The sequence below is a fragment of the Staurois parvus genome, unplaced genomic scaffold, assembly GCF_062004578.1.
Source record: "Staurois parvus isolate SC_StPar_1 unplaced genomic scaffold, SC_StPar_1.0 ptg000389l, whole genome shotgun sequence".
In the NCBI taxonomy this organism is placed as follows: domain Eukaryota; kingdom Metazoa; phylum Chordata; class Amphibia; order Anura; family Ranidae; genus Staurois; species Staurois parvus.
Window position 1 is genome coordinate 3,205,330 of NW_028318185.1, and position 15,063 is coordinate 3,220,392.

The 15,063-nt window shown below is 39.9% G+C and overlaps 1 protein-coding gene and 1 long non-coding RNA gene across 3 annotated transcripts in view; one reads left to right on the forward strand and one right to left on the reverse strand.

The window, feature by feature from the left end:
- The window catches only part of LOC149455726 (uncharacterized), a 64,487-nt gene extending 54,911 nt beyond the window's left edge, over positions 1-9,576 (reverse strand). Inside the window, exons 1-3 of the long non-coding RNA XR_016314033.1 lie at positions 9,264-9,576; positions 9,080-9,148; positions 3,390-3,471 (exon numbers count right to left, since the gene is read on the reverse strand). This is a non-coding gene — a long non-coding RNA (uncharacterized LOC149455726). The remainder of the gene's footprint in view (positions 1-3,389; positions 3,472-9,079; positions 9,149-9,263) is intronic.
- PHF20L1 (PHD finger protein 20 like 1) overlaps positions 1-15,063 on the forward strand; it is a 195,672-nt gene that overhangs the window by 140,636 nt on the left and 39,973 nt on the right. The window lies entirely within an intron of this gene.

Genomic DNA, 15,063 nt, shown 5'->3' on the forward strand with positions numbered 1-15,063 from the left:
TCCTTAGACTTCCGTTGGGGTGTATTAATTTTTGCAACATCGCCTTTGTTAGGAAAAATACTTTTGTGTGTGCAAATTAACAAATATTGTTTGCAATCAATGGCCGGCATTTTTGGGATTATTTAGTAGTATAGTGTCCCATAGAAAATGTTGATTCTGAAAGGAAAGTAAAGGTTTTCTAACAAATCTGTTGGGGTGTACTCATTTATGCTGAGCATTGTACACACATCTTGAAATTGGACCAAATTGGTTTAGCCCAGATTTCCGCTTTAAGATGAACATTTGCTTAGCTTTTTGGGACAAAGCAAAGATTCACTTAATTCCCCTCCTTCCCACTTTCACATACATAATTTAGGGTTATTTTAACCTCTTCACGAATCCCCAACTGACAACTGAATGCCCTCCAAGTAAGTTTCCCATGCAGGGGGAGGGGGGGGGGGTAAATTAAAGCCCTGTCAGTGTCAACTGCAGCATGCATATTTTTATATGGGAATCAGTGCAATGTCCACAAATTTATCCCCAAATTCTGGCACCAGGAACTTGCAATCCATAACACCATGCACCTGTTACATTCTTTTGCACTGAGAAAGTTTCCTACAAATTCACGTAACTCTGCACTAGCTCACTGTCCCTGTTCAGTGCACAAGAAGTCTAATGGTGGAAATGCTTGGTGCAGAATTTGTTACTGTAGCTGATCACGGAAAAAGGACTTGGAGCTAAAAGTGGCTATGGGCAAATGGCCACCTAACAATTTAGCTGATTTTATCGGCATTGATTGTTTTTTTTGTTTTTTAAATAATCATGATAACAAGCACACCATGGCTGACAGATTTTAGGGGATCTAATGGGTTGAAAAACCTTAACATTCAAATTTCAATGATCCAAGCAAGCCGGAATCCGGAGGCCAAAATGATTGGGGTATGATTTGGCTACAGTGGACAAAGGCTAAAACCATTTTTTCCTTATCCATTGAGGGACACAGCTTGATGATAATGAAGCAACCTAGGGCTATACTGCTACCTACAGCAGAAGCTGGTACATAGAAATTTCAGGTTCAGCTCTTTGAAGCTATAACCCCTCTTTCCTCACACCTACTAGTTTTTTCTAATCATTTTTAAAACTTTAGAAGAATAGATCTTTATAGTTTTGGCTACAATGGACAATGGTTAAAACCATTTTTTCCATCATTGTCCCATTTAGGAAGAGTCTCATTGATTGAACAGTAATTGAAAGGAAATCCACCCTTATTTGACTGTGGAAAAATACCCATATTCCCTCTATTGCAACAGCTTTGAAGGCTATACCTGGGCCCTGCTGAATTGAATAACTGTGGGGCTTGATGGAATGTGTCCTTTGGATGCTGTGGCATAGCTCCAGGTTAACCCTTTTCCCTGAAGACCCACTTTGTGAGTTGGATGTGTGGGCTCGAGCATTGGCAGCTACCTCACTCCTTGTCATTCACAGCCTCCAGTTTCTATCACATTATCACTGAAGGGGGTCAATGCTGAGGGTCTGAGCACCAATATCTGCTGGTTGGAGCATCACATGTGTGCCCTGTACTCTTTCCTACCAGTCATCTTTGAGGCAGCACATTTACTCCACTGCTTTTTACTGCAACTGACATCTGGATTTTCCTTGATTCCTCATTGCTGTCTGCCCATAGTGACCTCGCCTGCTATCAGCTGCTGGTTTCAGAAGCATTCAAGGCCCACTAGCTTTGTGTCCAGAGCAATGTTGGTTCCACATTGTAATACAACAAACCTAAACCCACACACACAAGGAACATTTCAGCTGTCCCGTGTGCCTCCAACTAAGCCTTCAGTGCATCACCTGAAGGGCCTGGCGCTAACAGCCTGCATTATTGTCTCCTGTAATCCCTTGAAATCCCTTTTCGCTATGTTGGGCATGGCCCCCTCCTTGGCTTTATTCTGCATTTCAGCAAAGAATTTAATCGCAGTTGTGCAGGATTTTGTGGTCCAAATAGCATGCTTAATTGCTGATTGATTGTAGGGGCCATAAGCATGCCTCCATGCTCTGCTCCACAAAATCTTTGATCATCCTGCATTCTGTTGTCCTTTGAACCTGCTGGATATGGCTCAAGTCTTTCTTTCCCAGGAGAAACTTCAAACTCTCCGCTCTCCGTGTACTCGGTCCAGGACACAACCAACTCTGCTTCTGCATGAAAATCCTTGGGCTAATGGCAAACTATCTAGAGGCAGTCACATATGCTCAGTTTCACTCCAGATCCCTACATGGAGAAAGTCAGTCGTGATGGAGCAAGTCAGCCCAGACTATGGACAGACTGATTTATTTGACACCAAGGACAAGACTGTCCTTGGCCTGGTGGCTTAGGAATTCTGTTCTACAGCTCAAGAAGTCCTTCCTTCCTGTCTCATGTAATTTTCTTGTGAATGGATGCCAGCCTTTTGGGCTTTGGAAAAGTCCTAGACACCTTGTCGTTGTGAGTGACTTAGATGCTGGAGGAATATTGTGTCCTGATAATTATCCTGGAGGTCCTGGTGATTTGTTTGTCCCTACAAAGTTGGGTACCCTGACTGGGAAGTCATCTAGTCAGGATTCAGTCAGACAGTATTATGGCATTGGAATAGATCAATCAGAAAGGAACAAGAAATCTCTCCGTGGCAAGAGGGGTAGCAGGATTTTGTCCTGGGAAGAACTGCACATTCTAGTCTTGTCCTCTGCTTTTATCTCATGAGTGTACAATTGCCAGGCAGATTGCCTCAAATGGGAGCTTCTGGATCTATCTAGATCTAGGTGAATGGTGTCTCTACTCAGAGGTGTTCTTGAGCATTTGTCACAGCTAGGGGAGACCTAGTTGTGGACCACATTGCCTCTAGGTTTAACTACAAAGATTCTGGACAGAAGATCTGGACAGATTTGTCTCCAGGTACAGGAATAATCTGGTAAAAGCAGTGGATACTCTGTGAACTCTTAAAACTCCTTCCCTGTCTGATTGAGAGAGATATCATTCTGGTGATCCTTGTTGCTTCAGGCTAGTCTAGGAGGTTGTGGTAAGCAAACTTGTCAGACTCCTGGCAGATGCTCAGTGGCCTCTTCAGGATCTTTTGTTTTAAGGGCAAATTTACTCCTCTGCTTCACAGTCTCCAGCTTCAATGGCATGGCTGTTGAAGCCTAGTTCCTGAGGGATATTGATATTCCTGAATCAGTGATCCTCACAATGCTGAAAGCTAGGAATTCTACTTCCCACAAGGTATACGATTGCACATGGAAGGCATACTTATCTTAGTACAAGGCTAGAACTTTTCACCTAGAGCTAAAGACTAGAGCTTGTCACCTAGAGCTAAAGGTTAGAGCTTTTTGGACCTTCCGTAAGTCATCTTTAAAGACAATGTGATTTTTGTACTTACCAGCTTTTCAACTTCTAATTGTTGTCCATTTCCCCCTTGCAGATAGTCCCTTACACACTTCTTGTGTAGTAAAACGTTATCCCTAGAACAGAAAGGGAGAGAAAATCTGTAAAAGAGCCTGGATAGCAGTGACATCTCACAGGTTCTAACTCTTCTCCAAAACTTAAAAAAAAAAAAAAAAAAAAAAAAAAGATTTAGCTAGATACACTAATATTTTACTAGATACACTGTTATCTTAATATCTAAGGTCTTTCTGACATTGATGTCATAATCCAAATGTAGTTCCTCTGAGAGACTCTGCTGTACTGTGAAACGTTTTATGTTATCGACAGCAAAGTTTAGGAGTTAAAGAATAACATAAACTATACATATGTGCTTGCTGTATACCAATACTGTATAACTAAGCTAGTAAAATTAAAGGTCTGCTCAAAATTCCCAGGCCCCCCTCCCCCCTTACGCATCACCTATTGTTAGTAGGTTTAAAATATATCTGTAAGGAAACGAGTTAGATTTATACTTACCTTAACCCCTTTTTCTGCATTGCTGGGATGACATTACCATGCTTCCGGGAAGATTCCTGGGGAACTCGAAGAAGATAACATGATGGTCCACAACCTAGTTGACATCTACGTTACTAATCCATTATCTATAGGAGGAGTTTTTGATATGATGTCACTTTTTTTAGTTTTGGATCAAGTGAGGATGAGAAACTTTCTGTTAGAATTCTATTTCTATCTTTGACACCAGTGGTGAAGAATTTCCCTGTCCCTGTGACAAGTCTACAAGGCATGAAGGTGCAGTAACAGTTGTAAAAACATTGTTATTCTCCACTCTACTAATAAGACATCTCTCCTGTAGGCCCAGACAACCATAAAAAGAAAAGTTTAGACACACACACACACTATATTGTCAAAAGTACTGGGACAATCCCCTCAAATCATTGTATTTTCCAATGTTCCAATCACATCCATGGCCACAGGTGTATAAAATCAAGCTGAATGAGGAAAGAAAAAACAGAGGGCGCACAGGCCTAGTGCATTACCATAAAAAATAAGAGCCACAAGAGGAAGAGGCAAATCCTCGAAACGCGTCAGCCTTTTGGATGTCTATACTCCCTATTGCGGACTGTTACTCAGCGCGGTGTTGACCCAGCTGTTCTTTATGATGTGCCTTGACTATATTGTCGTTTGTGAGTACAACACATACTTTATTTTTTATTAAACATTTTTTATGGTAATGCACTAGGCCTGTGCGCCCTCTGTTTTTTTCTTTCCTCATTCAGTATATTTGGATTTCCCCAGTCCATTTGAGGGCAACAAGGTGTGCATGTTCCAGGACATTCCTTATGTGGTTGTAGCCTGCATCGAGTCCATCCCCAAGCGCAGGAGCATTTGTGTTTGCTGGTTCTTTGTATAAAATCAAGCACCTAGGCATGCAGACTGCTTCTACAAACATTTGTGAAAGAATGGGTCACTCTCAGGAGCTCAGTGACTCCAAGTGTGGTACCACGATAGGTTGCCTCCTGTGCAATAAGTCCATCCGTGATATTTCCTGGCTACTAAATATTCCACGGTCAACTGTTAGTGGACAGTGGAAGCAACTGGGAACAACAGCAACTCAGCCACCAAGTGGTAGGCCACGTAAAATAACAGAGCAGGGTCAGTGCATGCTGAAGTCGCCAACCATCTGCAGAGTCAATAGCTAAAGACCTCCAAACTTCGTGTGGCCTTCAGATTAGCACAACAGTGCATAGAGAGCTTCATAGAATGGGTTTTGTGGCCGAGCAGCTGCATCCAAGCCTTACATTACCAAGTGCAAAGCGTCAGATGCAGTGGTATAAAGCACGCTGCCACTGGACTCTAGCGCAGTGGAGACGTGTTCTCTTGAGTGACGAATCATGCTTTTCTGTCTGGCAATCCAATGGATGTGTCTGGGTTTGGCGGTTGCCAGGAGAACGGTGCTTGCCTGACTGCATTGTGCCAATTGTAAAGTTTGGTGTGGGGGAGGATTATGATGTGGGGTTGTTTTTCAGGGGTTGGGCTTGTCCCCTTAGTTCCAGTGAAGGGAACTCTTAAGGCGCCAGCTTACCAAAACATTTTGGACAATTTCATGCTCCCAACTTTGTGGGAACAGTTTGGGGATGGCCGCTTCCTGTTCCAACATGACTGCGCACCAGTGTACAAAGCAAGGTCCATAAAGACATGGATGAGCGAGTTTGGGGTGGAGGAACTTGACTGGCCTGCACAGAGTCTTGACCTCAACCCGATAGAACACCTTTGGGATGAATTAAAGCGGAGACTGTGAGCCAGGCCTTCTCATCCGACATCAGTGCCTGACCTCACAAATGTGCTTCTGGAAGAATGGTCAAACCTTCCCATAGACACCCTCCTAAACCTTGTGGACGGCCTTCCCAGAAAGGTTGAAGCTGTTACAAAAGCAAACGGCGGGCCAACTCAGTACTGAACTCTACGGACTAAGACTGGAATGGCACTAAAGTTCCTGTGCATGTAAAGGCAGTTGTCCCAATAGTTTTGGCAATATAGTGTATGCACACACACACACGGGGGTTGGACAAAATTACGGAAACACCAGGTCACTAGTGGATTGGCAATTGCAGCTCGCCCGTAAAGGTTTTCCCTTGGAGTTTCCTCCGCACAGTTTTTGTGGACACGGCTTTGGAAGACTGAGATTGAGCTCTGCAGTCACTTTTACAGCAGTTGTTTTATTCCAGATCAGAATCCCACGTAATATCGTTTTGTCTCTTTTGGTCCGTTCACCATGCCAGCCGTGCTTATGCTTATCACATGATGTTTTCCCAGAAACTGTATATGCCATCATGACCTTTTGATACTGTACCTTGCAACACGGCAAATAAATTGCCAACTTCAGTCACAGATACACCAGATAAGTGGCACCAACAATTTGCCCTCTTTGAAGCTCGGTAAGCTCTGAGATGACTCTGTATTAACAGCAGCACACGCAGTGAGTGACGAAAGTGAGGCGTCCCACCTGTTAGCTAGGTGTCTCATCACACAGCGAAAGGAAAAGAATGTTACATCCCTTCTGCTTTCAATGCGAAACATGTTGTTGCTTTCATACCTGCAAATCATTTAGTGTTTCCATGTTTTTGTCCAACCTCTCTATATATGTGTGTGTGAGTGTGTATATCTTTTTTTTTTTTAAACTAGCAGAGCTGAAAAGTAATAATGTGGAAAGAAGAGTGTAGCACCATCTGATGGCTGGATAGAAGACTACATAATGTTTATCTGTTCAGATGTGATTACATTGAGATTGCTAACTTTGATCCCCAGGCATAGAGACATTACACATGCTTCAGGTGCCCACTCTGGCAGTGTCCATGATTCATACTCTTTTTGAGCACTTCGATCTTGTGCTTAGATCTGTGGCATGTGTTGGGAAAGGCTCTCTACAGACACCTCAAGCATGAGCCTGGCCTAGTCAACTTCAACACCTTCCTTTTGGCAGCCCATCATAATTTTGCGCTAGTAGGAAGTTACAAGAGAGGGTGGACCAGCCATGGACACTGTAGGAAATGCTGGCATTTGTATAGGATTTAAAAGGTAGACGGAGGCACCGCCATGTGCATTTTAATCTTGGAGCCAGTTTAGGAATGTTTTATTGCCAGAAGTTCACTTTCAACAGTTTACCAAGACCAACATGCAAGATTGCAAATGTTTCTTTCTAATTCAATACGTAAACTTGCTGGATTGTCTTACTGCATTGGCCCCGGGTTGAGTCTGTCCAGTTGTGGGAAGAGAACATATCCATTTCTATTATGTAAACATTTAATTAATGTCGAGATAAAGGTAAAGGTTTTCTTTGGGTAGTGTGTGTTTATTTAGTGGAAAGGTAATCTTTATGGGGGGGGGGGGGGGGGCACATAGATAAAAACCTGATAGAAGTTATAACCTGTCCCCACTCTCTAAAAACAGTTTTTGCTGGAGTTCCACTTAAAATGAGACGGTTTTATTTAAAGATGAATTCCAGGCATATAAAAGAAAAAACACAAATCAATACAACTCTCACTTTTTTATTGTTGTATATTGTATATACTTTTTTATTGTATTGTATTGTTGTATATACTTTTTTATTGTTGTATATTGTTTTTAAAAGCAAACAATATACCCAGCCTCAATCAGTTCCCTGTACAGCGCAGCTCTTTGTGGGTGTGGGAGTAATTGCAAAAGAAGCCAGTAATGTGTGCTGCAGTGCTCATGTGCTAACCAAGAAGATCATATACAACATGTATAATCAGTGTATTCAGTTGTTTGCCAGGGGTTCATCTTTAAAATATGACTCTAATTTTATTTAACCACTTGCGGATTGTACGGCGTCTGCAGTGTACTGCGGACGGGCGGCCTGTGCAGGCAAAGTAACGTACGGGTACGCTGCTGCCTGCTTTTGGATTTAGGGCCCGTGCACGTAGGACCCCATGCCAACACCTCGTATGATTGTAAACTGCAGGAGTCTGTCAGCAAGTCCCGGCCAATGATGCATGACCAGGGCTGGCTGATCGGCTGTGTACAATCATATCCCAAAACCCTGTGTTGACATTCAACACAGAGCTCTGTATAGAGTAAATGATTATTATTATACAGGATTTATATAGCGCCAACAGTTTGCTCAGCGCTTTACAATATAAAGGGAGACAATACAGCAACAATACAGTTCAATACAAGAGGGTTAGGAGGGCCCTGCTCCTTGGAGCTTACAATCTAAGAAATTTATCTCTCTGTTTCTCATCCCTGTGAAACCAAGAGATCAGTTAGCAAAAGCAGCACATAATACACACATTACACATTGGTGTATATAGTATTTTCACTGATCACTGTATTCGCAAAACTAGTAATGTCAGTGGCAGTAAGTCGTCACCAACCCCCCCCCCCCCTCTCCTCCCCACAGCATCAGTTAGTGTCACATTGCTCACCGCACTATTGCAGACCCTTTATAAGTCACTGGTCATTAGTAAAAAAAAAAAACAGTATATACTCTATCCCATAGTTTGTAGACACTATAATGTTCACGCAAACCAATCAATATACACTTATTGGGATTTTTTTTTTTTTTATCAGACATGTAGCAGACTACATTCTGGATGGAATGTATGAAGACAGTTTTTATTTTTTTATTGGATATGTTTTATAGCAGAAAGAGAAACTTTTTTTTTTTTTTGTTTGTTTTTTTTCAGAATTTTAGGTTTTTTTCGTTTACATCACAAAAAAAATAATAAACCCAGTGGTGATCAAATACCACTACAAGAAAGCTCTATTTGCGTGAAAAAAATTATATCACGTTCGTTTGGCTACAGCATTGCATGACCATGCACTTACCAGTTAAAGTAGCGCAGTGCTAAATAGGAAAAAAGAACCTGGTCATAAAGGGGATAAAAACCTTCTGGAGCTTAAGTGGTTAAACTATGACTCTTCATTTTATTTAAATAAATAGGCACATACAAGAAATAAACTACAATTGCACAGACTTGATATTGTTTGTTCACATTTGAAGGACAGGGTCCATTTCATCAGCTGTTTGGTATGGTACACAAGCAGAGGGTCTCACTGGTTGAATGTATTGTTGATGCTATATCTAACACAAAGCTCACAATGAGCAACATTGTTTACATATCAATATGTAATAGTAGAAGCAAAGAAAATGCAATGGTTGCTTACCCAGAAGGGACACGCTGTTCGCTACAGTTTGGAATCTTACACATCTACGTAAAATGTTTATTACATGACCTGCAGCCAAAGACAATTAACAAACATTAATACCCGTCTGTTGTCTGATATCAGCAGTCTCAGCTCTTCACTTACAATGTAACACAGTGACAAATGTCCATGTAGAAATACTCACTTCTTTGTTTCGAAGCCACCACATGTTCTCCTGCAAGTCTGATTTTTAGCTGACGATTGTACGTTAGGCAGACTTCACTGCTGTAGTGCTCGTATCCGTCATCAATTATTTAACGAGAACAGGCCTAGCAGCTTGCATGCGTCACCACCTCAGTCATTTTCTGCACACTCTATAATCACTGTCTGGTCCTCCAGAACCATGGTAAGTTTTTGAAGTGAATGATTGCTGTGATCTGAACAGGAGGGGATATTCTGTATCTCCCGAACCTTGTTATAAATGTTCTATCACATCTAGTAGTGTACAAGGTCACATCCCCTCACAGATCTGCAGGTTTGATGACTAGCTCTGTGCAGGGACTAGTTCTCTCCAGAGACGGCCATGCTGTTCACTTTTTTTGTTTAAAAAATTGTTAGTTTGGAGGTTTAAGAGAAAATACTTGTAAATATATCAAGACATCTGCATCAAGCACAGCAGAGTACATTTGTAGTGAACCAATATTTGTAAATAAAAGCACGAACAATAAGTATTTTTTACAATGATTACAAATCTGTCAACAAGTAGCAGTAATCACAGTTCTGATATGTGGCTGTCCAAGGGGTCTCCCCATTGTAGAGTATACATGGTGGAGGGAGAAAGGGTCCGTTGATCCTCAGGACATAGTTATGGTGTGCCCAAAATGAGACAACGTGGGGTCTCGGTTGAAGGTACTTAGGGGGCGCAAGTATAGGGTTGAGATATCCCACATAGAAGAAAAATATATTTTAAAAATATTCTTCCCAAATATATTGCTATATATTTGAAATGCTACAATTTTGGCCATATTCAGTATGTATATATATATATATATATCTATATATCTCTCTATATAGATAGATAGATATATAGATAGATATATAGATAGATATAGATATATAGATAGATATAGATATATAGATAGATATAGATATATAGATATAGATATATAGACATATATATAGATATAGATATATATCTATATATCTATATATAGATATATATATAGGTATATGTAGATAGATCTATAGATAGATATATCATGCTGAAATGCATTTTTTTTTTACAAAGTATATGAATGATATTTTTAAAAATACAATTCAAATATACTTTATGTCTTTAAAAATACAAATCTACATTTTTGGAATGCATTTACAATTATATTAAAAAAATATGTTAAAATGACTTTTTTTGTATGTTAAAAAAAATCTGAAGAATATATTTAAATTATATATATTTTTTAAATATATTCTTCAAATTTTTTTTAACATATAAAAGTCATTTTAACATATATTTTTACATGTATTTTTAAATGCATTCCAAAAATGTAAATTTGTATTTTTAAAGACATACAGTATATTTGAAATGTATTTTTAAAAAATCTTTCATATATTTTGTAATAACGCATTCAACATGCAGTGTATATGTGTATATGTGTGTGTGTATGTGTGTGTATGTATATATATATATTTATTGAAATATATTTTGAAATATATTGAATATAGGCAAAATTGTAGCATTTCAATTATATGGCTCTATATTTGGGAAGAATATTTTTCAAATATATTTTTCTTCTATATCGGATACTAGAAAGAAGAAGGGAAATAAAGTATATAGAAGGGAAGAGAAGGAACCTGGAAGAGAGGGGGGTTGTAAGAAGAGTTTCTGCAGGGTGGGTTAGCCATGCACAAGTTGTGGATCAGTAAGGACTGTGATGATCACAAAGTCAAATACCGTAAATTTTACACGTTTTTCTATATGCGTGGGTTCAGGGTGTGATGCTGACCACAGCGTCTGGTAACACAGACCGGAATTGAATTTCTGAATTAACGTAGAACTCCAAGAAGACTTCTCTATATACAGATGAAGAATATTTGTGAATGTATTTACCTGTCAAAATATGGTTAATTCTGTTGAGCTAACTCCTGTTATGTCCCAGAGCAAAAGGGTAACCCCACTGTTCAGTACAGGAACACTACAGGTAATAATTAAATTTCCTGGGGTGAATTATTATACTATATATCAGGATACTCACAGTATTTGCAAAAAACATCCATTAAGACTAAACTTTGGGCAGATAATACAACTATATTCCTATAAAATAAATAAAAATTAAAAAATGTAGGGAGCAATAACCTCTTCTTCCCTGGAGCTGCTGCTCTCTGACACAGGCAAGCCAGAGCTGCAGGCTCATGAGACCAGACCAGATTAATAATAGGTAAGTACACAGATCTGTTTTACACAGCATACACAAGATAGGTAGGAGAAGAGAGGGACATGTTTATGAATAGTTAGTGTTAATTTTTTTGCGTTTGTTTCCATCTAAGGGCTTGTTTACACCAGCGTTAGCCTTTTGAGGAGCAATCCTTGGTGTATTGTTCTTCAGAGGGCACTTGACAGACAGCTAGGAGGCATTATGTTTTAACGCCTAAAAGCCTACAGGGTGGTTACAGTGTAGCTGAATTCACTTGAAGGGGCAAGCTCTTAGCGGGTGATGCTGTTCACCAAATGCAACGGGGTTTGCTGGGAGAGTAACTATGTGTTTAAAACCACTTACCCTCTGGAAGATTTACACCCTTCCCCCTTCCTGACCAGGCCATTTTTTTGTAATACGGTGCTGCATTAATTTAACTGACAATTCCATGGTCATGCATCGCTGTACGTAAATGAAATGCATGTCATTTTTTTCCCCACAAATAGAGCTTTCTTACGGTGGTATTTGATCACCTCTGCGGTTTTTATTTTTTGTGCTGTAAACAAAGAAAGACCGTCAATTTTTGAAAAGAGAAACTATATTTTTGACTTTTTGATATAAAACCTATCCAATAAAAAAAATTTAAAAAATCAAATTTCTTCATAAATTTAGGCCACAATGTATTCTGCGACATGTCTTTGCTACAAAAAAATCCCAATACGTGTAAATTAATTGGTTTATGTGAAAAGTTATAGCGTCTACTAATGGCAGTAAATATACTGGCATTTAAATTGTTTTTATACTAGTAATGGCGGCGATCAGCGACTTATAGTGGGACTGCTGCGGGCATTCTGACACTGGGGGGACGGACGGACTGACTGCCACTGACATCCCCAGGGACAGTAATACAATGATCAGTGCTAATAAAAAGCACTGACACTGTACTAATGACACTGGGCGATAAAAGGGTTAACTCTTCTGTGTGCTGGTTTACTGTGCGCTGTGTTTTACTTGGGAGACATGCTGTGTAGAGAGATACAAAGCAGCATGTCCATGTTGACATCAGAGAGACCTGTGTTGTTTACTGGTTGTTTATTGGTACAACATGTTTTTACCCCCCAACTGCAAGGGTATATGAGCCCTTACTGCCACTCTTTCTGGGCCAAGAGGTAAAAATGGAGGAAAAAACTACAAATAAAAAAATCATATGCCACCATCACATTACCAAGGATTAGTAAACTGCAGTATTTAATACTTATTTGTTTTTGCATTTAACCACTTGAGCTCCAGAGGATTTACCCCCCTTAATGACCAGGCCTCTTTTTGCTACTTGGCGCTGCACTAATTCACCTGATAATTGCGCGGTCATGCAATACTGCACCCAAACGAAATTTACGTCCTTTTTTTCACACAAATAGAGCTTTCTTTTGGTGGTATTTGATCACCTGTGCGCTTTTTATTTTTCACGCTATAAACAAAAAAACGCCAAACATTTTGAAGAAAAACAATATTTTTTATTTTCAGCTATAAAAAATATATAGTAAACTCAAATTTGGTTATAAATTTAGGCCAAAATGTATTCTGCTCCATGTTTTTGGTAAAAAAAATCCCAATAAGTGTATATTGATTGCTTTGTGTGGAAGTTATAGCGTCTACAAACTATGGTATAAATACTGCAATTTACACCATTTTTCTGCTATACAGCGCTGCGCTAGTTTAACGGACAATTGCGCGGTCATGCAATATGGTACATAAATGAAATTTACATCCTTTTTTTCCCCACAAATTGAGCTTTCTTTCAGTGGTATTTGATCGCCTGTGCAGTTTTTATTTTTTGCGCTATAAAAAAAAAAGGCTGACAATTTTGAGGGAAAAAAAACAATATTTTGGACTTTTTGCTATAAAACATGTCCAATAAAAAAAAAATGCAAAAATCAAATTTAGTCATAAATTTCTGCCAAAATGCATTCTGCGACATGTCTTTGCTAAAAAAAAACCCAATACGTGTAAATTAATTGGTTTACGTGAAAGTTATAGCGTTTACAAATGGCGGGAAAGATACTGGGATTTTTAGGGTTTTTTTTATACTAATAATGGCGGCGATCAGCAAATTATGGCGGCGATCAGGGACTTATGGCAGCGGCCAGCGACTTATGGCGGGACTGAGGGACTGCGGCGGACATTCTGACATTGGGGGGTACTGACTTGGGGTCACTGACATCCCCAAAAACACTAATACAGTGATCAGTGCAAAAAAAAAAAAAACTGACACTGTACTAATGGCAATGGGGAGGAAGGGGTTAACTTTATTTTGCAGGGAAGGGTTATCTGAGTGAGGGGAGTGTTTTACTAGGGGGCGGGGGTGTGTACTGGGCGGGACAAGGCTGATCGAGAAAGAGAAACTATTCTGTCTCGATCAGCTCATCCTCGAGCTAACAGAGAGGTGACAGACAGCACAGCTACTGCAGCTGTGCTCTCTGTCACCGTTTACCGCCGATCGCCGGGACATAGCCGCTAATGAGCGGCTGTGACCCGACAACTGACATCTGCGGCGATGATCCACAGGACAAATAGGGCGGCAGCGCGCCTCGCGCGCCCCCTATTTGTTTACAAAACACACGTTTTAAGACGTGGTTTTGCCTGTGAGTGCCGCCCTGCCACCGTATATGTACAGTGGCTGGGCGGCATGCGGTTAATACAGCTATAGGTACTGCCTTTGGACAAAAAGTCCATAAAGGTGAAGTTTATTGCAGTTTTTGTTCTTAAGCTAGCCATACACGGTTCACATTTCATCCATTTCCTGTTGAATCAAGAAAAATTCAAGCCATGGGTTGCTCTGTCGCCACCACCTGATGCAACTAAAGTTAATTTGAAATTTGAATGAGCTGGATGGAAATTTGTCGGCTATACAGTGAGTTCATCTAATCAGATGCAGTCACTATTTGTGGATGTTGCTGCTGCTTGAATACTAGCTGGGAAAGAACAAGAGAAATCTAAGCCTGAATGTCTAGCCTGAAGGCTTGTACACATGATGAGAATATTGGACGGATGGTCATCCGTTTTTTTTTTTGTTTTGGGTTTTTTTGCATTCTAGTCTCCTATCAAAAAATGAATAGGTTACTAAAGTTACAGAAATTCTTGTAAGACAATACAACTTCAGGAGTGATTGTATTGTATTGAAATGCATTCTTTTGTTTCCGAGCATGCGTGGTCTTTGTCACTAGAATTTTTTATTTTTCTACACATTCTATACTAATTATATGAAAATTGTTTGTTCTGTTATCTTACTAGAACATTTTTTGTGCTGGTCCCTTCGGATATTTTCTCACGAGCTGTCATGATTGGCTCTCGAAAGCTGTGTACTAATGATCAGATTATCAGACGATTACTCTGACTGAATTTTTTTCTCTTGGTCCGTTATTCTCATTTTTTGTACTAGGCATTAGGCTAGGCTGTTTTGGGGAGAGGAGGAGTATCGTCTAAACACCTTATGGGGCAGATTAGCACTGTGTTTGCTTGGGGAAGTGAAAAATTCACTTTACAGTGAGACTATTGAAAATAAAATTTAAAAGACAGTTTTATTACCTGTTGATC